Source organism: Arvicanthis niloticus, chromosome 22 (assembly GCF_011762505.2).
Source record: "Arvicanthis niloticus isolate mArvNil1 chromosome 22, mArvNil1.pat.X, whole genome shotgun sequence".
Lineage (NCBI taxonomy): Eukaryota > Metazoa > Chordata > Mammalia > Rodentia > Muridae > Arvicanthis > Arvicanthis niloticus.
In genome coordinates, this window is record NC_133429.1 from 20125854 (window position 1) to 20151041 (window position 25188).

Genomic DNA, 25188 nt, shown 5'->3' on the forward strand with positions numbered 1-25188 from the left:
TCTATGCCCAGGAGTAAGTAGCTGGCCAACACAAAATAGACTCTATTTTTTGTATATTTTGTTTTGTTTTTTAGTTTGCTAGTCTATTTTGATTTTTAAATTTTTATTATGTGTGGTTTTGTTTGCTTGTTTGTTTTTGTTTTTCAAATTTTTTTGTTTTTGTTTTTTTTTAGAGAGAAGAGAGGCTCTCTGCTCCTTCCTGCTGCAGTGATAGCCACGTCTTCTTGTGGAGTGCCAACTTTATCCCTTAGATGTGATGGTGAAGATGAGAGTGAATGGATTTGGCTATATTGGGTGCCTGGTTACCAAGGCTGCCATCTCATCTGCATCTGGCAAAGTGGAGATTGTTGCCATCAATGATTCCTTTATTGACCTCAACTACATGGTCTACATGTTCCAGTATGACTCTACCCATGGCAAGTTCAAAGGCATTGTCAAGGCTGAGAATGGGAAGCTTGTCATCAACGGGAAGCCCATCACCATCTTCCAGGAGGACGATCCCAGTAACATCAAGTGGGGTGATGCTGGTGCTGAGTATGTTGTGGCATCTGCTGTCATCTTCACCACCATAGAGAGGGTCAGGGTTCATTTAAAGGGTGGGACTGAAAGAGTTATCATCTCCATCCCTTCTGCCCAATACCCCCATGTTTGTGATGGGTGTGAGCCATGAGAAGTATGCCAACTTGCTCAATATTTTCAGGCAATGCATCCTGCAGCACCAACTGCTTAGTCTCCCTGGCCAAGGTCATCCATGCCAACTTTGACATTGTGGAAGTACTCATGACATCACCACAGTCCATGACATCACTGCCACTCAGAGGACTGTGGATGGCCCCTTTGGAAAGCTGTAGTGTGATGGCCATGGGGCTGCCTAGAACATCATCCCTGCATTCACAGGTGCTGCCAAGGCTGTGGGCAAGGTCATCCCAGAACTGAGGAAGCTCGCTGGGATGGCCTTCTCTGTTCCTACCTCCAATGTATCTGTTAAGGATCTGACATGCCATCTGGAGAATCCTGCCAATTATGATGACATCAAGAAGGTGGTGATACAGGCATCCAAGGGCCCACTAAAGGGCATCCTGGGCTACACCAAGGACCAGATTGTCCCCTGAGACTTTAACAGTAACTTCCACTCCTCCATTTTTTTATGTTAGGGCTGGCATTGCTCTCAATGACAACTTTATAAAGCTCATTTCCTAGTATGACAATGAGTATGGCTACAGCAACAGGGTGGTGGACTTCATGGCCTACATAGCCTCCAAGAAGTAAGAAACCCAGGACCACTCACCCCAGCAAGAGGGAGGCCCTTAGTTGCTAGAAGTACCTGTCCCAACTCAGTCCACAACATTCAACATCTCCCTCATCGTTTCCATCCCAGACCCCCACAATAACGGGAGGGTACTAGGGAGCCGTACTCTCTTGAATGCCATCAAAGTTTACTGTACACAGCAAAAATAAAAAGAAAGGAAGAAAGAAAGAAAGAAAGGAAGGACGAAAGGAAGGAAGGAAGAAGAATTAAAAGAATGAGAACATTCAGCTGAGTGGATGCAGAGGTGGTGAGGACCTTGGAGGAGTTGGGGGTAGGGAAGAATATGATCAAAATATATTGCCTGAAAAATGTTATTAAATAATAATTTTTAAAAAATTGCTGTTCGAGTTGCTGACTAGAGCTTCAGAAAAAAAATTTAAATCTATTCTAGTTTAGGATTAGGGATTTTCAACATTTTCTGAAAAGTTCCTAAACATACTTTTGCCATTTTGTACTGTGAATTTATGCAGTGCCATTCTCGACATTGGTGATTATAAAACAGAAATATTAATCAACCCTGAAAAACAATGGAGATATACTCTGTCCTGCTGTATCAAATATTCAGCTACAATTTAATTCTTTCTGCAAAAACATAAATAAAAACATCCACCTCATTAGCATACAGATTTGCTTTCATCTTTATAAACAGCAAGATTTTATGTATATCAAAATTTATTTTAAAATGAATTTATTTATGATTTATTATTAGCATATGTTTGATTCATACGTCGATTTTGTATGCTTTTATAGCTGGAGTCATCTAAACATTTCTCAGGTGAAGGCCTAAAGAGTTAGTTCGTGAGTTACGAGTACCCAGCGTCACTAGCATTCAGTTCTAGGGCATCCAACATTCTTTCTGACCTCAGAGGGCACTGGGTATGTACATGTCACACAGACATACATGCAAGCAAAACATTCATAGACATAAAATAAATAAATTGAAGCATGTTTTCTCAGATGAAAAGGGTTGTGCTAACTATGTTGGCTTTATAAAGAAGCACACAGTGGCTTTTATGGTCTGAGATATTCATTTTCACGTGGTTTTCAACGCCGGTGCTCTCAGCAAGATGCTAAGGTAGGCCCCCAGTAAGATGACAAGAAGAACAACGCCTCTGCCCCTTGACACTCATAGTGCTTTTAAGTCATGCACCTAGCTTGGGGAATACATCGTTCCATAGTGTGCATCAGGATGTATTAGGTGCTATAACAGGTAGTCCTAATGCTTAAACAGTAAAGCAACAGAAGTTTAGTTCTTACTCACATTGTACGTATCTATGCCTGTGTAGCAAACTGTCCAAATTTAGGGATTTAAATATACAAACATTTCTCAGTTTCTGGTGTCGAGAATCCAGGAGCATCTCAATAGATTTGGCTATGGTTCAGTGCCTCCCAGTGTGCACTCACAGTGTCTCCTGGAGAAGCTAAGGTTAGACAATTATTTTCCAAGCTCACTTATCTGACTCTGGACAGCTCTCCCTCACCACATAGACATCTCCACAGACTGCAGCTGCCTGGCCTTCTCACAGAGAGAAGCAGGGGAATACCCAGAGAGATGCCATAGTCATGTACAGGTGGATGCAAGAAGTGACTTGTCATGGCTTCTGCTGTATGCTATTTCTCACACCAGCAGACCCAGGAACTATGAAGAAAGAGGATAGCAGAAAGTAGAATCTTTGGAAAATAACTACTCCATAACTAGTATGTGTCCTTGGGCACAGTAGCCAATGGTTAGAGGAGACCCCTGGGCCAGAACTTCGTTCATGACATTCAAAATTGTAGCACCCAACCTCTGGGCTTTCTCCATCTGGTCCTCCACATCTGACTGAAAAGATGTACCGAGTGTAGTTAGGGAAGGGAGTGGGGTGGCACCTCAGAGTTAATACAGAACACACCCAGACACCAAATTCTCAGCATAAACAATATTTGTTGCACAAAATGGGCAAACGTAGGGATGGGGGATGGGGGATGGGGGATGGGGGATGGGGGATGGGGGATGGGGGATGGGGGGATGGGGATGGGGGATGGGGGATGGGGGATGGGGGATGGGGGGATGGGGATGGGGGATGGGGGCATGGGGGGATGGGGGATGGGGATGGGGATGGGGGATGAGGGGATGGGGGATGGGGACTGGATTGTACAAAGGCAGACAGCAGGCAGCAGGTGTTTTTGTAGGTGTTGGTTTCTGAGGGAAAAAGAAGGTAAGTCTGTGCTAGAGTGAGTTGGTTATGTCCTGATTGGACAGATTAGTTAGTGTAGCTAAATAATGAATTTTGGTTGCTGGACCTTGGTGTTTAGTTTCCAGAATGAGTCAGTGGCCATATAAGGGAATAGACCTTGGGGGCTAGCTTCAGGTAGTCAAACAGTTTAGCCAAGGAAGAGGGAAGGGACAAAGGAAAAAACCTGTGGGCCCTACATTTATCATGCGAGGACCTGTTGTTACTTCTTCAGTCAGTATTGCTTAGGGTTTAGAGGACAAGTCTTAGAAGTTGTGCACATTACTTTGGCCCACATTCCAGGTGCCACGACACCACCCAATGCAGAGGAGTCTGGGAAACACGTCGCGTCTGTGTCCACAACTTGGTGAATGAGAAGCAATTACTCACTGTGCTACTCCTTCTGTTTGAAAGGACTCTACGTGCGTTAGCGCTCAATTTTCTTTCAAAGAGCAATCCATACAGTTTTAATAGAACAAAGGGAGACAATTGCTTGCCATTGTGCCAAAAAGACAATTTGATTAGTATTTTTATCTCTCCTGTGCATAGCAAATGTAGCACCTGTTGCTGACAGCAAGAAGGTGGCAGAGAGCAAGTTCTGGGCCAGGGATCAGGCTGCTTCAGGGCTCCCAGGATGGCGCTTCGGGAAATGAGAGCCGGCCTGTTTCCCAATGGGGAAGAGAAGCCAGGCTTTGTTCCCAGGCAAATGAAAATCCAAATCACAAGACTGAAACTACAAACGCAGAACAATGCATTAAAATATGGTGGTGGTGGTGGTGGTGTGTGCTATTTGCATGTATCTTAATATGCACCTGCCGGTCCTCATGCTCTCTGAAAACACTGAAGGGTGGAGGGTAATTAATGATGAGAGAAATTGTTTGGCTGTACCTCTGCTTCTTCATGCCTTTGTTGCTAAGCCTCTTGGTTTTTAAGGGCTCTGGGATGTTAGCTGCAGGTCACCGTGGTCCATTTCTCCACATACCGATGTGGTAACCCTCCAATGATGATGACATGGATTTAAAAAAAAAAAAAAACATTCTGGCATAGAAAAATGATCCAATCCAAATTAGAAGCTTCCAAAAAAGGCCTTAACAATTCTTTAAATTAGATAGATGTGCTCATTCGCCTACCTGGTTTTGAATTCTGGCCATATTTATTTCGAAAGAACCAAAAATAAAAAAAAAAAAGTAGCTATTTTTTTAATTCTTCCGACAGCCCAGCTTCAGTCTTCTGCCGTGATTACCTCAGCAGCTGAAGTTTTTTTTTGCTGTTGCTTGCTTTCTGCTGCTTTTGCTTACATCACTTTAAGTTGGAAAATCCACAGAAAGGATTTTTTTTTTTTTTTTTTGTGGCGGGGTGGGGGGAGGTAAGGAGGGAGAAGAAGCAAAAATGAATGAAATCTGAGCCATACTTAGGATCCTCGCTCTCTGCCTACCCCTGCTTCTGGACCAGAGGAGAAGGATGTTTTCCTGAGAAGCCAGCTCCAAGCCATAAACCTGGAACACATCAAGCCTTTTCTTCTTGCTAATTGGCACTTACCTCACCTAGGGGCCTCTGCCAAGAAGAGTTGAGGGGTTTAATGGGGGAAGGAAGAAAGGAAAGAGCCCAGAGTCCTGGAACACAGTCCCAACCACATGGGATCTTTCGCTGGAGGGCTTTGCAACAAAGTGGCCTGTGTACCGGCCTGCCCTCCCGTTTGTGGGGCTAATGCTCAGACTGGGGCCTGAATGATAACTGCTTGGTGTAATTACGAAGACAGCTTGAAAACTATGCTCCTCTTTGTCCTGGCCTTCAGATGAGGCTGTCTGAACCCGGTTTGAGCCAGCTTTATTTCAAAGCGCTTTTTCTTTCCATATTTCAAAAGGTCAGTGTGTTTACTGGTGGCCAAAAAGAAGCTGGTGTAAGAGAAAGAAACCCATGTGGTTGAGTGGCAGGCAACCAGAAAGAGGAGGCGGGGGGGGGGGGGGGGGGGGGGGGGGCTGGCTCTGGGTCCTGGATGAGCCTGTAGAGGAGACAGAACCCTCAAGACTTGACCTCTCCTTTATCGCCATTCAAAGACGGGGGGGGGGGGGGGGGGGGGGTTGAATGGGAACTGTAGTCTTTTGTGGGGATTTAAAAAAAACAAAAACAATTCTTGAAGTCTGATTCTGGAAGGAGAAACGCAGGTATGCTTAGTAAAAACAATGTTATCAACCACTCAGCCAGGAAAATGTCCACTTTGTCTCCTGGAGGTGGGAATGCTTCCTCCTTCCGAGAAAGCAGGCTTGACAACCTGGCCACCCTTGGGAATCTTGAGACTGTTTTCTGTCAAGGTAAGTTAGCACCAGGAAATAATAGCAAACCCCAAACCCCTTCACAGGACTCTGGGTTGGCAGTCTGATACTAAGACTGTTACTTAGAAAAATAAAGCCGATCAGACAGACCACCACCTGCCCATATATAAAGCATTCATGCTTTTGTTGTGAATATTTGAAAACAGTGTCAGGCTCCAGCGACTTTGACTCAACACCTACTTCAAGCATTCTTTGTGGCTCATTTTCTTTTAATCTGTGAGCAAAATGGAGATCTTTCACCCCTGAACTTGCTATAGAGTAAGCTCCTGGCAGATGAGCAAGCTGTAAAAGTACTGGAAAGGGGAGATGTCAAAACTAGGTGTGTCAGGGTTCAAATCTTCACAATGCCACTTACGAGCTATGTGATTTCGGCCAATGTACTTAGCCAACGCATGGCTCCGTTTCCTTGGGTGCAAATGTAGGTGTCTCACAGCCTAGTGCTGGGAGGGTTCACCAATATGTATGTGCGAGATGTATAAAGCTGTCCCCTGTGCTTTGCAAACATCTCAATATTAGGGAATGTTGAAAAGCACACCTCTCTTCCAAAACGGAATTCTACCATGGAAAAGCCCGCTTGCCATGTGCGATCAGCAGTCTTTAGACAATCTTCCCCCAGTAGAAGTAAACGGTAAAGTTGCAAATGCCAGGGAATGCTACTTATTTGTGAAAAAGATAGAGGCGGTAGTAAGAAAGAACTGTCGAAACTGCTCACAACCCGATCTCCTGACTACTCTGGAGTTCCCGGCTCCTGTAAAAGGCTGTAGCAAAATGGACAGAATTCTCCAGATGTCCAACCACTTTGCTAAAGTGGTTGCTGTAGGATTGCTCTGGTAGGATCTTTGGGTTCACTTACATCTGCTGCCATATTATCTGTGGTTAGTGACACTTTGACTTCTTCCTTTCCAGTTTATATCCCCTTGATCTCCTTGAGTTTTCTAACTTCTTTAGCTAGACCTTCAAGTACTATACTGAAAAAGATGAGGAGAGTAAACAGCCTTGTCTTGTCCCTATTTTAGTGGAATTGCTTTAAGTTTCTCTTTATGTAATTTGATGCTGGCAATTAGCTATTAACTATATACACATTTATGTATGCCCCTTGTATCCCTGAATTCGCCAAGACTTTTAACATGAGGAGGTGTTGGGTTTTGCCAAATGCTTTTTTAGCACCTACTGAGATGATCATGTGATTTTTTTTCTTTCAGTTTCTTTTTTTCAAGAGAATTAAATCATCTACTGAGTACACATGATAATGAATGATACACAAGATTCATTCCCATCTGTTACTTTATCTAATACCTTTATTCAATTTTGATATTGCAAAGGGTATGCAAACAACAATTTTATAACCAAATTGTGTCCTTGCTCGGATGACCCTTTCAATGGTGAAACTCATTAAAAGTTACAACAGTAACTGGCAGTTTAACAACACCAAGGTTTTTGAAGACAATGGCCTCTCCACCCACCCAACCATAAATAAATTCCAAGTGGAACTTAGCACCACCTTGAAGGAATTCTAACTTCACCTTGTTGGGGAAGTTTACCAAGATGGCTTCAAGAGTAGACTAACTTTACACAGCACATTAAAAAAACAAAAGACACATTTATTCAGCATCATAATCAGACTATTACATTTAGCAGTCAACAGCATGGGTGAAAACGGTCTACAGTAAAACCTTTTGTTGGAATGGTTTACACTTTTCACAGAACAGAAACTAAAATAACCTGTTATACAATTAGTTACAAATTTCAGTCCTGAGTTTTTGCCCACACATGTGAGTATTGTCTAAAACATGTCGTCTTTGTAGCAGCTAGGCCCTGCCACCACTGTGCTTGGCTGAGTTCACAAATCTGTTGTAACCTATAGCTTCCCTCTCCCTTCTCTGGCTCTCCTCTCCTGCTAAGCTTTGTTTCCTGGCTGTAATTAGAATCATCTGCCACTGCCATAGCTACTGCCCCTGCTGGAACCTCCATAGCAACCTTGGTTTCATGGTTTAGCAAAGTTCTGGCCTCTGCCACCATAAGGGCTCCTGCCTCCAAAGTTCCCTTCCTTTATCGGTCCAAGATTTAAAGACTGATTGTGGTAATTGCCAAAATCATTGTAGCATCCACCACCTCCAAAATTGTTTCCACTACCACCGCCAAATCTGCCTCTGCCTCCTCCGTTGTTACAGCTGTCATAGCTGCCACTCCTGCCATAGCCACTGCCCTGATTTCCATAACCGTGTCCACAACTTCCAAAGCCTCTACTTCCTCCAGAGTAACCAGGGCTGCCTCCTCCATAACCACTGTCATTGTCAAATCCATTATACCCATCCCCACTGCCACCATATCCATCACCACCATGGCTGCCACCAGAGCCACCACGACCACTGAAGTTCCCTCCTTGACCAAATTGTCATTGCCACCAAAACGGCCTTCATGACTACCACCAAAGTTTCTGGAACCACTTTGACCTCTCTGGCTGGATGAAGCACTAGCCATCTCTTGCTTTGAGAGAGCCTTTCTTACTTCATAGTTGTGGCCATTCACAGTATGGTGTTTCTGAATAACAATCTTTCCTATCCACAAAGTCATGGTCATCAAAGGTGACAAAAGCAAAGTCTCTCTTTTTTCCACCACCTCTGTCAGTCATAATTTCTATCACTTCAATGTTCCCATACTGCTCAAAATAATCTTGTAGGTGATATTCCTCAGTGTCTTCTTTAGTACCACCAACAAAGATGTTTTTCATAGTTAAGTGGGCACCTGGTCTCTGAGAATCTTCTCTTGACACAGCCCTCTTAGGTCCCACAACTCTTCCATCTACCTCGTGTGGTCTTGCATTCACAGTAGCCTCTACTTCCACAGTGGCGTAGGTGACAAACCCAAAGTCCCTGGATCTTTTGGTGTTTGGATCTCTCATTACCACACAGTAAGTTAGTGTTCTCCATTGCTCAAAATGGCTCCTCAGACTCTCATCAGTTGTTTCAAAGCTCAGCCCTCCAATGAAGAGCTTCTACAGCTGTTCCGGCTCCTTGGGAGACTCTGACTTAGACAAGACAGCAGGCTGATGAGAGCCTTCAGCGATGCTTCCTCCACAGAGTCAAAGAGCAGAAAGGAATAAGATAACGAATGTGCCCTTTCCTTCAGTTTCTTTATCTGGTGGATTATGTTGATGGAATTCCATAGATTGAACCACCCCTGCATCCCTGAGATAAAAACTTCTTGATCATGGAGGATGATGTCTGAGATGGATTTATGGATTCAGTTTGTGAGTATTTTATTATTTTTGCATCAATGTTCATAAGAGAAATTGGTCTGAAATACTCTTTGTTGAGTCTTTATGTGGTTTAGGTACCAGGGTGACTGTGGCCTTGTAGAATGAGTTTGGCAGTGTTCCTTCTGTTTCTATTTTTTGAAACAGTTTGAGGAGTATTGGTATTAGTTCCTCTTTGAAAGTCTGGTAGAATTCTGCGCTAAAACTATCTGGTCCAGGACTTTTTTTGGTTGGGAGGCTTTTCATAACTGCTTCTATTTTCTTAGGGTTTATAGAAATAGTCCCATAGTTTATATGACTTTGACTTAGCTTTGATGATTGATATCTGTCTGGAAAATCATCCATTTCAGTTATACTTTGCAATTTTGTGGAGTATAGGCTTTTGAAGTAATATCTAATGATTCTTTAAATTTCCTCAATATCCGTTATGTCTTTTTTTTTTTTTTAATTTCTGATTTTATTAAATTGGGTACTGTTTTTCTGTCTTTTAGTTAGTTCAGCTAAGGGTTTATCGATCTTGTTGGTTTTTCCAAAGAGCCAGCTCTTGGTTTCATTGATTCTTTATTTTATTCTCTCTGTTTCTAATAGATTTATTTCAACCCCAAGTTCGATTACTTCTTGCTGCCTACTCCTCCTGGGTGTGTTTGCTTTTCTTTTTTTTCCCCTAGAACATTTGGATGTACTTTTAATTCATTAGTATGAGAATTCTTCAATTTCTTTATGAGGGCATTTAGTGTTTGGAACTTTCCTCTTAGCACTGCTTTCATAGTGTCCTATAAGTTTGGGTATGTTTTGCTCTCATTTTCATTGAATTCTTTAAAAAGTCTTTAATTTTTCTTTCTTTATTTTCTGACCCAGTGATCATTGAGTAGAGAACTCTTCAGTTTTCATGAGTACATAGACTTTCTGTTGCTTCTATTGTTTTTTTCTTGGGTCCATTTTCTTAGAAAACCCTTTTCTAGCCCTTTATACTGAGATAGTTATTTTCTTTGTTGCTGAGATGTATTTCTTGTATACAGCAGAATGGTGGATTCTGTTTACACATTCATTCTGTTAGCCTGTGTCTTTTTTTTAAATTAAGTCCATTGATGTTGATAGACAATAAATGACCAATAATTGTTACTTGCTGTTATTTTGATGTTTGTTGTGGTAATGTGTGTCTGAACATGTTTCATCTCTATTGGTTTTAATGGTTCAAAATTATTTCTTATGTTTTCTTCAGTATAGTTAGCCTCATTGGGTTGGAGTTTTCTAGTATCCTCTGTAGGGCTGGGTTAGTGGAGAGGTATTGTTTGAATTTGGTTTTTATTATGGAATGTCTTGGTTTCTCTATTTATGGTGATTGAAAGTTTTGCTGGGTATAGAACTCTGGGTTGACATCTGGTCTCACAGACTTCTTCAAAGGTGCTTCAGTTTTGAGAGTCTCAGATAAGAAATTGGGTATAGTTGTGATAAGTCTGGCTTTATATGTTACTTGGCCTTTTTCCCTTGCAGATTTTAATATTCTTTTCTTTGTTCTGTATATTTAGTGTTTTATTTATTATGTGGCAGGGGGATTTTCTTTTCTGGGCCAGTATGTTTGAAATTCTGTAAGCTTCTTGTACCTTTATATGTATGTCTTTCTTCAGTTTAGGGAAATTTTCTTCTATGATTTTGTTGAAGCTGTTTTCTGAATCTTTGAGCTGGGGATTTTTTTCTTCTATTCCTACCCAATTCTTAGGTTTAATCTTTTTTATAATGTCACAAATTTCCTGGATGTTTTGTGCCACAAACTTTTTAGATTTTTCCATTTCCTTTGAGGGATAAATTGATTTCTTCTATCGTATCTTTCAGACCTGAGATTCTCTCTTCAATCTCCTGTGTTCTGTTGGTGATGCTTATGTCTGTAGTTCCTGTTTTCCTTCCTAGGTTTTCCATCTCCAGGATTGCCTCAGTTTGTGTTTTCTTCATTTCTTCCATTTTTCTTTTCAGGTCTTGGACTATTTTATTCATATTCTTCACTTGTTTGATTGCATTTCCCTGTATTTCTTTATATTTATTTGCTTCCTCTTTTAATGCCGATTGCTGTTTGAATTTATTTGCCTGTATTTCCTTAAGGGATTTATTCATGTCCTCTTTAAAGGCCCCTATCATCTTTATACAATTGGATCTAAGATCCTCTTCTTGTACCCAGTTTAATTTGGATAGTCAGGGTTTGTTGTAGTGGGATAGCTGGGCTCTGGTGGTGCCATATGTCCTGGGTCTTGTCAATTGTGTTCTTATGCTGTCCTTTAAGTTTCTGTTTTTCCCTGGATGTTTTGGCTGGATGATTCCAACAGCAGTAGGACTTTTCGAGAAGGTGGGGGGAGCCATGGCCCAAACAATGGAAGTAAAGGTACTCCATTGGTTGTGCCTCAGGCAGACCCCACTTTGCAGATCCAGCTGGGGTGGTGGGCAGATACAACTAGAATGGGTGGTTGGGTAGAATTCCAAGATGGTTAGTTTTGGGGCCCCTGAAGGCTTCCATGGGAGGCAGGATGCTCTTGGGATCCTGCAGGTTTCCTCCAATTGGAGGAGCAAGGCCAAAACTAGACAATGGTGCAAGAGGGAGCCTTCTAACGGGTAATTTCTACACATTGCTAGGGTTAGGTCCTATATTTCAATATTTATTTAAAAATGTCTTTCTTCTCTCATTTTATACATCATCTCAGTCAACTCATGAAGAGTAAGATGCCATACTAGTTTCTATTGTTAGTTTCTTGTTGCTGCTGCAAAAAATGACTTTGGATTTAGTGACTTAACATGATACAAATTTATTACTATAGTTCTTGAGGTCAGAAATCCAAACTGAGTCCCATTGGATGAAAGTCACTGTTGGTGAAGTTCATGCTTTTTGGAGGCTCAAAAGGAGAGTCTGGGTTCTTGACTGTGTTCTTCATTAGAAGCTGCCTACATCTCTTAGCTCACAACTCCATCCCATCTCCCAAACCATCAGCTGTTGTTCAAGTCTTATATCATAGCACTCAGCTATGGAATAAGTCTTCCCTGGTAAGGAAGCCTGCTGTGAGCACATTATGTCTGAAAAATGTCAGTTACTATTCTTGTGGCTGTGACCAAACACCTGATAAGAAGCATCTTAAAGGAAAGGTTTGTTCCCCTGTTAATACTTTCATAGAAGTTATGGTCCCTTCTATAAGTGGGAGGAGAGTTATCGCTGATGGCCTATAAATCATTACTAATCTTAAACTTTTCTTATGTGTAGGTAAACCTCAAGGCAGCATGCTTATAAGTGTTTGTTTTTTTGTTTTTTTGTTTTTTTTTTTTATGTTGGCAGACAGAGTCAAGACTCCTTGGAATATTTCATAGCTCACCCTAATTGTGATGTGAATGGTCTGCAGATTTCAAACTTCCAAACTTAGCTCTGAATCTTAGAAGATATAACTGAGACCCAATGAGTACAGCAGGCCCCTCCATGGTTCTATCAGTTCTTCATAGAAGTAGAGCACCCAGATGTATCATTCATCATGACCTTCATCACCCAACTTTTTCACTACCTTAAAGCAAATAAGTTGACACATGAAGGAGTGACTAAAGAGATGGAGAGATGGCTCAGTGATTCAAAGCACTTGCTGCTCTTCCAGAGAACCTGAGTTCAATTCCTAGTACCCGGTGGCAGCTCACAACCATCTGTAACCCCAGCTCCAGAAATCCAGTGTCCCAGAGATCCAATGCCCTATTCTGGCACCAGTCACACATGTGGTGCACATACATACATACAGGTAAAGCACTCATACGCATAAAATTAATGAATTTTAAAGAATACATGCAAGAAGAAGCCCCAGCCATTTTTTCACATACTTAATGACTGCATTGAATCCGACCAGGTTTTCTAAGCCTGTTTGTGTCTATTTAGACATACGGTGTGAGTAATTTGTGAGCATTTACGAAGAGGCTTTATCCAAATTCCTTTTAAGAAAGATGCCAGGACCTCATTCTCAATTCTGTTACTGAAGCTGTGATTTTCCTATTTTAGATTTGAGACGCTAAAGCTAAACAAGAGCGCAGATTTCACTCTGATTAAAATCACTGGCTGGTGAAAATCCAAATTAAAATAGAACACCAAAAATCGAGTTTCCATTTTCTATTAGAACAGAAATGGTTTTATTTTCCAAATCAAAGGTTCTATGCTGAAATGGTATTAGTAAATGTAAAAAAAAAAAAAAAAAAAAAAAAAATACAGATACCATTAGAAACATAGGCAGCTATCATGAACTGGCCTGTGTCCCTTTGACTCCTGCAAAGTTATAAGGACAGGTGCACATGATATATCACCATTTAATGGAATAATAAAACATGAGAAGACATCAAGTGGCCCAAAATACTTAGGAAAACAAAATATTCACTTTTGAGACACAGAAGTGACCTCGCTACAGAAAGAAAATGTATCCCTACAAAACACCATTCCCAACCATCCCAACCATTCCTCCTTATAGTTCCCATACACATTACTTTTCTGACCTAAGATCTTATTGTGTAGCCCAGGTTTACCTTTTTTTTTTTTTTTTTTTTTGTAATCCTCCTACCTCTTCCTCTCAGGTGCCAATATTATTAGAATGTACCACCACACCCAGCTGTTACCCTTTCCTTCTGCCTGCAGGTATCTATGTTAGAATAACAACCCCAACAATGATAATAGTGACTGTGATGGAGAGGAAACCTTTGATTTGCTCTTCCTTTAGATTTTGTCTTTTTTTTTTAAAAAAAAAAAAAAAAAAAAAAAACATTTTATTTATTTACATTCCAAATGTTGTCTCCGTCCCGGTTCCCCCTCCCTGAGTTCTTCACCCTTTGCCTCTGAGAGGGTGCTCCCCACCCATTCACCCTTACACCTCTCATTCCCCCTTCTACCCCTCCTCCACATCACCCCAACCCCAACATCCTCCTTCCCTGGGGTATCAAGTCTCTACAGGATTAGGTGCATCCTCTCCCACTGAAGCCAGAAAAGGCACTCCTCTGCTACATATGTGCCAGGGGGCACAGACCAGCCCATGCATACTCTTTGGTTGGTGGCTTAGTCTCTGGGAGCTCCTAGGGGTCTGGGTTAGTTGACACTGTTGGTCTTCCTACAGGGCTGCCATCCCCTTCAGTTCCTTCAGTCCTTCCCCTAACTCTTCTATAGAACTTGTAACCTAGGCCTCAAAGTGTGTGTGTGTGTGTGTGTGTGTGTCTGTAGTTTCATAAATATACAAAAAGCCTGTAAAGTACCTCCCTGAGAACAAGCCAACAAAGCAAATCAACCAACTGTAGCAACAAAAACTTGTAAGAAATATAGGAGATCCTCATTCCATCTGACTGACTTTTTGTCTCAGCTGGGCTTTTGCTCAGTGATAAAGTTAAATGTTCAGAGAAAATACAGTGCTGCCCATTACCCTGAGTTGTGTAAAGAAGTGGAGTCATTTAGACCCCACCGTGTCCGTCTCAGGTCCTGCCCATTACCTTCCCTCCCAAATTTATTCCCATCATGGCAGTGCTTGTACCCGTGCTACCTCCAGTCTACACACAGCCTTGCTTGAAATCTGATTGGTTTTCTTTTCTTTTCTTTTCTCTTCTCTTCTCTTCTCTTCTCTTCTCTTCTCTTCTCTTCTCTTCTCCTCTTTTCTTTTCTTCTTCTCTCCAGTGGAGCCAGCTGGCAACCTCCTTAAGCAGTTTTTATAGGCCATCTTCAGAACACTCTTTCCTTGTGGAAATAGATAAATAGATAGATAGACAGACAGACAGACAGACAGACAGACAGACAGATAGATGAATAAATGTGGAAATAGGTAGAGACATAGATAGATGAATAAATAAAACAAACAAACAAATAAATATATGGCGGACAGAAAGGCACACCTAGTCTCTAGTCCTCGGTGATTTCTACTGCTAGCTGAATGAATGCTGGGAGTCACGTGCCCGTTAGAACATACAAAAGCCTAGGTTACAGATCCAGAAATTGCTCTGAGCCAGACCCTGGACATCTGCATTTCGAAATCTCTTTAAAGGCAAACCGTCCAAGTAGAGCTGGTGCCAAGAGCCACTCATCTGCCCCACTTTAAAAGGCATTTTTATTAGCAAATATTATTGCACCTAATAATAAGTTTTATTTTGACAATTTTATACATGCACTTGGATCACATTTACCGCGTACCTCACTGCCATCTCCCTTTCTATCCCCACAAATCCCCTTCTGCTTCTCAGCCGCTCTCCTCTCTGACTTCATGGCTTTCATTAATTTTGGTGACCCAATAAGTTTCATTAGGGTTTCTTATGGAAGCATTGGTGAAGGTTTCTGCTTTTTTTTTTTTTTTCTTTTTAAAATAGGAGAATGTGCACCATACCATTACCTATAGAACTGACAAAAATATCTCTCATTCCCCTAGCAAATGTCTGTAAATCCTCAGGGAGGAGCTGGACATTGTAAGGCCCTCTTTCCTATATGACAGGACATTGACAGACCCAGCCTTCTGCAGGTCACTTCACAGCTACCGTAATTTGAGTGTAAGTCACCTTCCTGTGACTATTGCCTCACAGAAATTCTAGATCTTTCACTTGAGCAGCTGCTAAGTTTGAGTAGCATTTCCTTAAAGAATATTAGACTTGGCTGAGGCATGGAGGAGACTCGAGAGCTTTAGCAAAGATTTCTTTCAGAATCTTCTGGAAGCTAGAGCATCCCAGTGTCTCAACAACAATGGCCTATTGATTTAGTATGAAACACCAATCTGACAGCCACAGATGAGTGCAAACATCACAAAATGTTGGGCGGAATCCCTGCCCAGCTGTTATTGTCCTATGCTGAAATGGAGAGTTCAAAGGAAATTACTTCTTGTCCCTGTAAGAGGCCTGAAATAAAAACGTTTTTTAATACTTCTCTTTTGTCTACAGAACTAAGTGCTGCCAAGTGTCCAGAGTGCACCTGGATGAAAGCAGACATCTTGAATCTGGGGGCATCACTATGCCACTTCTATATTATTTTGGAAAGCTTCAGGAAAGCCTTAGTGGGCGTCTGATGAAGGCTCCCAGTGTCCAAGAAACTACCCAAAGGCTGGTTATATGTTAATGTAAAAATAAATGTATTGCAAGTTGCAGACGGTATTTAGAGAAATTTGAACTAACTTGCTTCTGTCTTCTCTTCCCACTTCCCAAGGTTGGAATCAAGGTTAGTAGAGTGACTTACTTGCAGGCTTCCCGATGGTTCTCTGTGAATTGAGAAAGGGTAGAGACACTTGCTGGAAGAAAGGGATATGTTTGCACAATGTATAAACAGGGGCTCATCTTCAAAGCCCGTTTCCCTTTTTGTTTAGTAATGAGCTATTCTCATACACAAATGAAAATATTGTCTCTAAGATACTGTAAGTAAATGTGTGCCAGAAAGCCGAGATCTTGTATTTTGTCCGCAAAAGATTTTGTATTTTTGTCTTCTGTTATCCTCAGTTTTTCTGAGGAAAGTGTCTCCCCACTCCCTTAATAGATTTGACCTAGCTTTCATTTCCAAGGAAGCCTTAAAGACACAGTAGCACACTGCAGCAGGGGTTCCTAATCTTTCTGTTCTGAAAGGCAGCTTTTCATTTCTTCTGAGGGTTTAAGGTCAGGAAATGGGGGTAAGAAACTTCTAGCAAATTGTTTCTCCGATCCCTAGGGAGGCTGTGAATCCCAGCCCACTACCAAATTGTAGTTCAAAAATCTACGCAGACCTAGGTTGAGGACTCTTCTTTTCCATTTGATGAGAAATGGAAAAACTCTTTTTGGAAAAAAAAAAAAGAAATAAAGAAAAGAAAAAAAAAAGCAATTACTGGCTATTTCACTTTCCCAGAAGATTGTCTGAGGAAAGGCTAGCTTCATCTGCTGTCAGGGGCCGCCAAAGCAATGAAGGCGCAGAGTTGAGCCTTGAAGGGCTCTCATGATGCCCATGTGTATACTGCAGACCAGTTTTATGTAAACTTCCCTGTTGCCCAGACAGTCATCTAGCCTGTTCTTCTAATGAACACATTTCTTAGCCCTTGGAGTCTCACCTTCCTGCTGTCAGAAGGAATATATCTGAGAAAATGAACCCCAACTGTGGATTTTTGCAATGCTACTGACCAATATTAAACTCATTCATGTTCTGGACTTTTATTTAGGGTTGTTGGTTGGATGTGGAATGTGGGCACGGAATCCCTGCTTCATTTGTCCTGTAGTGATCTGAGTACGGCTCCTTGGGAGCATCCTGATGGTACCCTGTGAACGGCAAGACTCAGTCCACAGAATTATAGGCTTTAATATTGGAAGACAATTCAATGGCTCATCTGGTCCTATCTAGACATTTTTGGTAGAATGACCCCATTTTAATGATGACAGAATGGAAGCCCAAAAAGACTTCGAAAAACAAAGGACAAGAGACCTAAGACCTTTATCTATAATCTCTTCCTTTGTGCTGCTTTGAAAATCTATAACAAGGTGAGATGCCAGCACAGAATGGGCTTCTCATGTGCATGATACATTTCCAAGATACAATCGATGGAATGCATAGTAACAAACATAGGAAATCCTGACACATACCAAACCTTTCGGTGTCTTACCTTAAGAATGTGCTCCTAGCTGGATGGTGGTGGCGCACGCCTTTAATTCCAGCACTCAGGAGGCAGAGGCAGGTGGATCTCTAAATTCAAGACCAGCCTGGTTTAGAGAGTGAGTTCTAGGACAGCCAGCACAACACAGAGAAACCCTATCGAGAAAAACAAAACAAAAACCCAAACAAACAAAAAAGATGTGACCCCAACCAAACCATAGGAGTACCCATATTTGGTGTTTTCTAGTCACCAACTGATGATGTCTCTTTCCAGAACACAACATGTATGACTTACTTCATTTTTAGAAACTTTATTGCGAAGGTGTTCTCCTAAAGTTTCCTGCCCCACATCTCTCTCAAGACATGACATAATACAGTATTTTTTCAGTTTTTTTTTTTTTTTTTTTTTTTTTTTTTTGAGTTGTTCTACCACAGCTAAATGATTCTTCAGATAGGTAATACTATTCCTGGGTTGACCAGATCTCCAGGCCTTAGCTGCCGTGTACTATTTATAGGCAGGCCCTGACAGTGCGTATCAGACATCGGTGAGTACTGATATGTTTTCTTCTGGGTGTGGTCATTCCTGCTGTAAGCTCCTCAGAAGCATGCAAAGATGTCACCATCACTGTGCTAAAGGTAGAGAGGAAGTTCAGGAAGAGAGAAGAGCTAGGTAGCAGGTGTAGCTCTGTGGCCTTCCTAGTTTGTGTATGTTTGGCAGCAGGACTTGGAAATCCCCATATAAGGTTGAAGCGTGGACCCTGTATGCATTTGAATCACCACAACAGAGAGAACAACAGCATTCTGATGTTCTTTAAAGATAAAGAGCAATGTAGGTCACACAAAGCAATGTAGGTCAGGGAGAGGCACATGGAAGTTAAGGCGGGTAGCCATATGTTTCAGAACTAAACATGCAATGGAGGAATACATATACGATAAGAACATAGACTTTTCTTTACCCCATCAGCTAATGCTTCCCTACTTGTTGTATAGGAAGAAGTTTGTTCTTGACAACTATAATCCTTCTGTATTATTGTGATTTTGTTAGTCACCATTTAGTGTGAATTTGCGAAGTCATTCGTACTTATATTTCACATCTATTACAACAGATGACTTTGACATTTTAAAGAAGGCATTGCCTCATGGTTTCTGATGGTCAGAAGTCCAGGAGTGCTTCCTTACCCAAGAGGCCCTGGGTTTCTTGTAAAGCTCCAGTAAACATGCTGACAGGCTGTGCCAATTCAGTTTCTGGATGGGCTTGGAGAATCTGCTTCCAGAAGGCATTCAAGGTGATTATCGTAAGTCCTTGGTTGCTCACTGACATTTTCTGAACTCTGAAATCTTGCTGGAAGGGCATCTCCACAGAGATGCCTAGAAGGGTTTAGAATAGGTAGCTGCCACTGAGTCCAGCCTGGGCTACACAGCGAGTTCCATACCAGTTGAGACAGTGTGAGACTGTCTCAAAACCAACAAACCATCTACCACAAACTAGGAAGGCCCAACCTGAATGATTCAAGACACAGATCCTTTAACTGTCTGATAGCTTTTGGTAAGTAGGCAATTTTCTAAAATGTGATAAAATATGCATAACAGGACTTATCCTTTAAACACCTTTTGGGGTACTGTTTCTTGGCATTAAGTATATACACACTGGTGTGTAGTTGACACTACTGTCCATCTCGAGACTTCTTCATCCTGGACAGAAGCTCTGTGCCCATTTGTATCACTGACTTTTCTCAATTTTGTGACCAAAGTAGCTGATAAGAAACAATCAGGATGGAAGGGCTTGTTTTGGCCTGTAGATTGAAAAGCTCCAGTCACTGTAGAAGAGAAGGCATGGTTACAGGAGTTAAAGATGGTTTGTCATACTGCATCTGCCATCAGGGTAAAAAGAATGGACAGGAAGTAAGGCCAGGCTATATAGCTCCAATGCTCACCCAATCCCCCACCCCAGCAAGGTCTCACTCACTAAATGTTCACACCCTTCCAATGTAGCACGTCATCTGGAGATATGACCTTTCACCTCCATAGTACTGCACACCGTTAAACAGCAGCTTACCATCTCAACTCTTTGCTTTTAGTTTTCATTTTGATGGTTGGTTTTGGTTGGTGGCAGATGGTTTGTTGGTTTTGAGACAGTCTCACACTGTCTCAACTGGTATGGAACTCGCTGTATAGCCCAGGCTGGAGTCAAACTCAAGACAATTGTGTCTCAGTCTCCTAAGTTTAGGAATAGGTATGAGTCACCACACCAGGCTCATCCATCCAACTTTTTATAGATGTACTCAATTCCTAATTTTCATCTTTGTGAATTTGCCTACTCCCAACGCTTCACATGAGATCTGATTGAAAGCTAATTATCCTTCTATTTCCCATAGAGCAGGGTCTTCAAGGTTCACTCATGCTACCACGTGTCTGAATGGCCCTCCTCTTTAAGGCTGAAGAAGACCCCACTGTATGTCTACCACATTTTTTTAATCTGTCAATCAGCATTTGGGCTGTTGTCACTTTCACTGTGGTCCTCTTATAACCAAATGTGAAAGTGAGATCTCAAATCACAGCATCTGGTCCCCACCTTGGAAAGTCAAGTGGGGGCTTCTAAAAATACCTTGAACAAGATGACAACCCAGTAACAGAATATGCAAAGCTATTTAAATAATTGCATACAACTCTTCCCATAGTGAGGATTCACTTGCTCATCATCCTTAATTCTTTTGATGGTTTATAAAATTCTGTGTTTTCCGATCTTTTTAGGGATTATGCCTCTAGTAGTTCCAAGCATAACACAGTACTAAAAATGGAAAGGTAGAAAAGTCACCTGACCTGTAAATAAATATTGCCTTAAAAAGTGAGTTTTTGGTATGCCAGGTGTCTCAGATACAAACCTGATGGTCGGTCATGTTGTACCAGGGCATGAGGGTGCCAGCAGAAGAGAAAGCTGTCCTGTGTAGTGTTTCACTTTCCTGCAAACAGTGGCTGCCCCATCAATTGGGTCGTGGTGGCTGCATGTGTAATTTGAGCATGGGCACAGCCATTCCTTTGTGCAGTATATGGTTATATGGGCCCAACGGAGGGGCTAGTCTGTGGTGAGAAGAATAACAGAAAGAAATGTCCCCATACAAATGTCCTTTCACTTCTTCTGTAGCCCTTCCTCCTGCTTCTGTGCCTGGAAATCCAGAAAGCTAGCTCTTTTGCCTTCTTAGTTTATCACACAAGTTTATTTTTTCTCTTTTGTGGTGAATTTGGAAGATTTACAAAGACAAGGCAACAGGGCTTTTTTTCTTTTCTTTTCCTTTTTTTTTTTTTTTTTTTTAAAAAAAACAAACAACAATTACATCCTGACAATTATGCAAGGAAAGGTGCAGGAGCCACTCTGAAAGCATCTCTCTTCAGTCTTCTTTATTTCTTCTTTATTACTGTAATGGAGGTTGATCTCCACATCACTGGACACTTTCCTTTCCACCAGGGGCAAAGATGGAGTGGTGATCCAACCACCCTTCAGGGAAGGTTCCAGAAGATGAGTAATGATTATTCAAGCAGAAGGCAAAAAAGAAAAATAAATAAAGTAAGAGGTTTAAGTATGTTTCAGAACAGCAGTGACATCATTTCCTGTGTGTGTGTGTGTGTCTGTGTGTGTGTGTGTGTGTGTGTGTGTGTGTGTGTTTGATTCCTCAGTTGGGAGCTTTCCTCCAGCAGCCCAGATACTCAAGTGTGGCTAGCCTCTTAAGAACTGTACAGAAAGCAAACACTTTAAGTCTTCAAACATCTTGAGGACCAGCACTGTTGCCATAGTGTTTGCCTAGTATGTAGGAAACCCTGGTTTCAATCTTTAGCTCCACATAGCATAGGACTTGGTAGTACATAGTCTAATGGCATTCTGGATGTGGAGGTGGGAGAATCATAAGTTCAAGGTCATTGAGAATACATACTGAATTTAAAACCAGCCTGCCTGTGCTATGTGAGATCATCTTTCTCTCCCTCAATCTCTCTTTTACCTATCTTTCTCTATATAATGTGTATTGTATATTATATTAACTATTATCTATAGATATAGATACATATACACACAATATACACACAAACATAATACACATATTATATATCAAAATATATATTGATATTTAATATATATTATACATTTAATATGTATTAAACATGTGCTGATATACACATATACACAAACACAATATATACGTACTATATATATACATATTACATACTATATATATGTACATATTTATATATGTGAAGAAGTCTGCTACAGACAGACAAATGTAGATGCAGAAATGAACAGATGTGAGGAACAGAAATGAACAGATGTTTTGGGGAGAAAGAGGGAAGAAGAAAACAAAGTAAAAAGAAACTAGAAGAAAGAGAAAGAAAGGAGAGGTAGAGAATGTTAAGGAATAGATCCATGCAGATGTAGAAGCTCAGAAGTGGGTTCATAGTCAGGTGGGTTAGTAGGCTAGGATCTTCAGGAAAAGCTGCAGCTCCAGACCCAAGCCAGCCTGTATCTGAATCCCTTCTTGCCTAGGAGAGGTCACTATTTTTCTATGGAGGTGATTAAATGAATCTCACCTGTGGCATAGAGGTTAACCTGCTTTACCATTTTAAATATTAACGTTATCTGAAAGTCAAATTCACAAAAGCATCTGGAATACTTAAGCAAATATCTTGTCACTATAATTAAGCCAACTTGACGCCTGAATTTAACCATCATCCATCTATCCTTTCTGTTTATCCAGCCACATCTCTATTCACAAGATGCTGAATTGAATTTTTACCCAGTGATATCTTTTTTAAAAAAAGAAACAAAGAAAGAGAGAGGGAGAGAAAGAAAGAAAGAAAGAAAAAAAGAAAAGAAAAGAAAAGAAAAGAAAAGGTTCGCTTTGACTCACAATTTCAATAGTTTTGGTCTACAGCCACATGGCCTCTGGACCTGAGCTGGCACAGTACACTGTGGTGGGAGCTTGTAGCAAAGGACACTGCTCACCTTGTGACAGACAGGAAGCAAGAGAGTCAAGATTCAAGAGTCACAGTGTCCTTCTTGAAGTGTCCTAACTTCCTTTTTATAGGCTTCATCTCCTAACAGTTCCACCACAGATGCTGTGGACCAGGACCAAGCCTTTAACATGTAGGACTTTGAGGAGCATTCAAATTCTCCACTATACAATGGGCTCTTTATACTGCTGTTAGGCAGGGCTGGTGGCATCTCGATTTAAAAAAAAAATCTATCTATTCTTACCTTCACCCATAGGATGCACTTTGTCTTTATTGCTTTCTGTGATCTTTTTTCTGACTTCACTGACGAGAAAACAGTCACACAACCCCATAGCTCCCCAGTGAAGAAGATGAGAAGCAAAGGTACCCAGTAAGATTTCAGAGCCTTGTGTCAGCCCTCTTCAATGGCCACCAGCTCTTGGACTACATAACTTGGATCACGCCTATTTGTTGAAATTTTCCTAATCCCTCCTAGTCTGGCCTCCATGTCATCACTAACCACACACCTCACCTTTCTCCTCTTGGTTCCTAGGACATCCCACCCTCAATGTCATTCTGGTCTCCTTCTCTTTCTATAACTCTCTTGTTTTCTATCCATCTTCTTTCAGGCTCCTTTCTCTGGCTAGGCAAAGTTCCCATGTCCCAAGTTTGTATCTTTAGAACAGACTTGTCCTCCGAAGCTCCAGAATTAGTAGCTTCCCAACTGATCCTTCCTAGGTTTCTCACTGTCGCTGTAAGCTTGAATATCTAACTATGAGCATCTCCTCAGTCCAGCAGCAGAACCTGTGTTAGTTTTTTTTTTCTTGTTGCTATGACAAACTACCTGACAAAAACATCTTAATGGAAGGTTCTGTGAAGGCTCACAGTTTTAAGGCACATAGCATCATTGCAGCAAAGTCATGGTAGCTGGGCACCTGGTCACTTTGCATCTACTATCAGGAAACGGGGGACAGATGAATGCTCAACTGACTCACTCATTTGTCCACTAGATGATCCCAGATTCTGTCAAAAGTTGTTCATGGTATGAGTTGCCCTTTTGTCCCCAGTCACCCATCTCTTAACCTGTGTCATCTTCTTGCCTCTCCAGGACATGGTCACTCTATTGCCTGTGTCAATGCCACCTCCTGAAGAGACCACAAAGCAGTTCATAGTGACAAGTCTAAACTGGGCTGTTATGATTCTCCTGAAGTTATGATCTTGTAGTATGGTATTTTCTTCCAAACAATTGAACTCTCTTCCAATTGATACATGTCCCCCAGGAAGGAAGAAAGCGTTTTGGAGACTCAGGAAGTAAATGGAAGGTCACATGTCCAGGAGAACAAAAACTTGAAAGATTCTTGAAGGCACCTATTTAGCCACATATAAAGGAGCAAAGAATTGTTGCAGACTTTGTGCTGCAAAAATGCAGAGAGAGAGAGAGAGAGGGAGAGGGAGAGAGAGAGAGAGAGAGAGAGAGAGAGAGAGAGAGAGAGAGAGAGAGAGAGAGAGAGGAGGCTCCCTCCCACTTGAGTAGGAAGCACCAGACTTTCAGTTTTCCATTTTGGGGCAGACTTTTCTGGTGATGCAGCCACTTTTGAGTTATCCTCAATCCTTACCAGTATCCCCAATAGAAATTTCACGGATTCAGCAAATTGCACAATCCCGCAATCGTTACTCTGCTCTGTTGCAAGTTCCCTTTCTGGGGTAAGTAGACATGTATCTTTTGTCACTCCAGGAAAAGTCTCTCACAGCAGGCCTGTAGTGGTAAAACCCAAAACTCCTAGCCAGAAATGGATCTTTCTATCCAAACAGCATCCTTCCAAACCTCAAAGGGTTCCCGTTGCTCCAATGCAGAAGGAGTCTGAATGTGGACTTGAAGAATGAACAATGCATGGCTATATTTGGGAAGTAAGAGGCATGGTTCACTGAGGGCAATGTCAGTTGAACTATCTCATATTTTTCTTTGCATTTCCCACTAGTCATGACCGTGACAGTTGTCTCCTCTTCCCTTGTCCAGTTCAGGGCTTGACAAAGGCTTCGGGAGTTCCCAGCTAGGTGAGTAGACGCAGTCAGCTCCCTACAGAGGGGCTTTGTGAGGAGGACTCCCAGTGACCCCTTGGATCATTTGGGAAAGAGGAACCCTGGGGAAGGATCACCCCTAGAAGAAGATTGTCATTTTCATGCTCTTCGTGTACAACTTGTTAGGGAGGGCACAGACAGACACTTCTAGCATGGCAGGAGTTCATCATGAGACAGGGGATGAAAGAGATACAGTATGAAATCAGCAGGTAACCATAGATGCATCGCACAGGAAAAGGATGTTGGAGGGATATTGAGGGATATTGATTCTCAGATCCTGGGGGATTTTGGCTCTTCGTGAGAGTGAGGACGTGCTCCTGAATTCATCCCAGGCTCCTAACAAATGCCACGGCTCCATCTGCTCAGTGGCTGAAGGCACAGGAGGTGGCAGAGGCAGACTGGAGAGCTGTTTGATGATGTTTTCTGTCCTAATCTCCAGTTCCTCAGGAGTTCTCACA

At 41.7% G+C, this 25188-nt stretch overlaps 2 pseudogenes; one reads left to right on the forward strand and one right to left on the reverse strand.

Moving 5' to 3' along the window:
* The first annotated feature begins 256 nt into the window (after nt 1-256).
* LOC143435696 (glyceraldehyde-3-phosphate dehydrogenase pseudogene) lies at nt 257-1269 on the forward strand (annotated as a pseudogene).
* Nucleotides 1270-7782: 6513 nt separating this feature from the next.
* Nucleotides 7783-19028, reverse strand: LOC143436494 (heterogeneous nuclear ribonucleoprotein A1 pseudogene; annotated as a pseudogene).
* Nucleotides 19029-25188: the final 6160 nt, after the last annotated feature.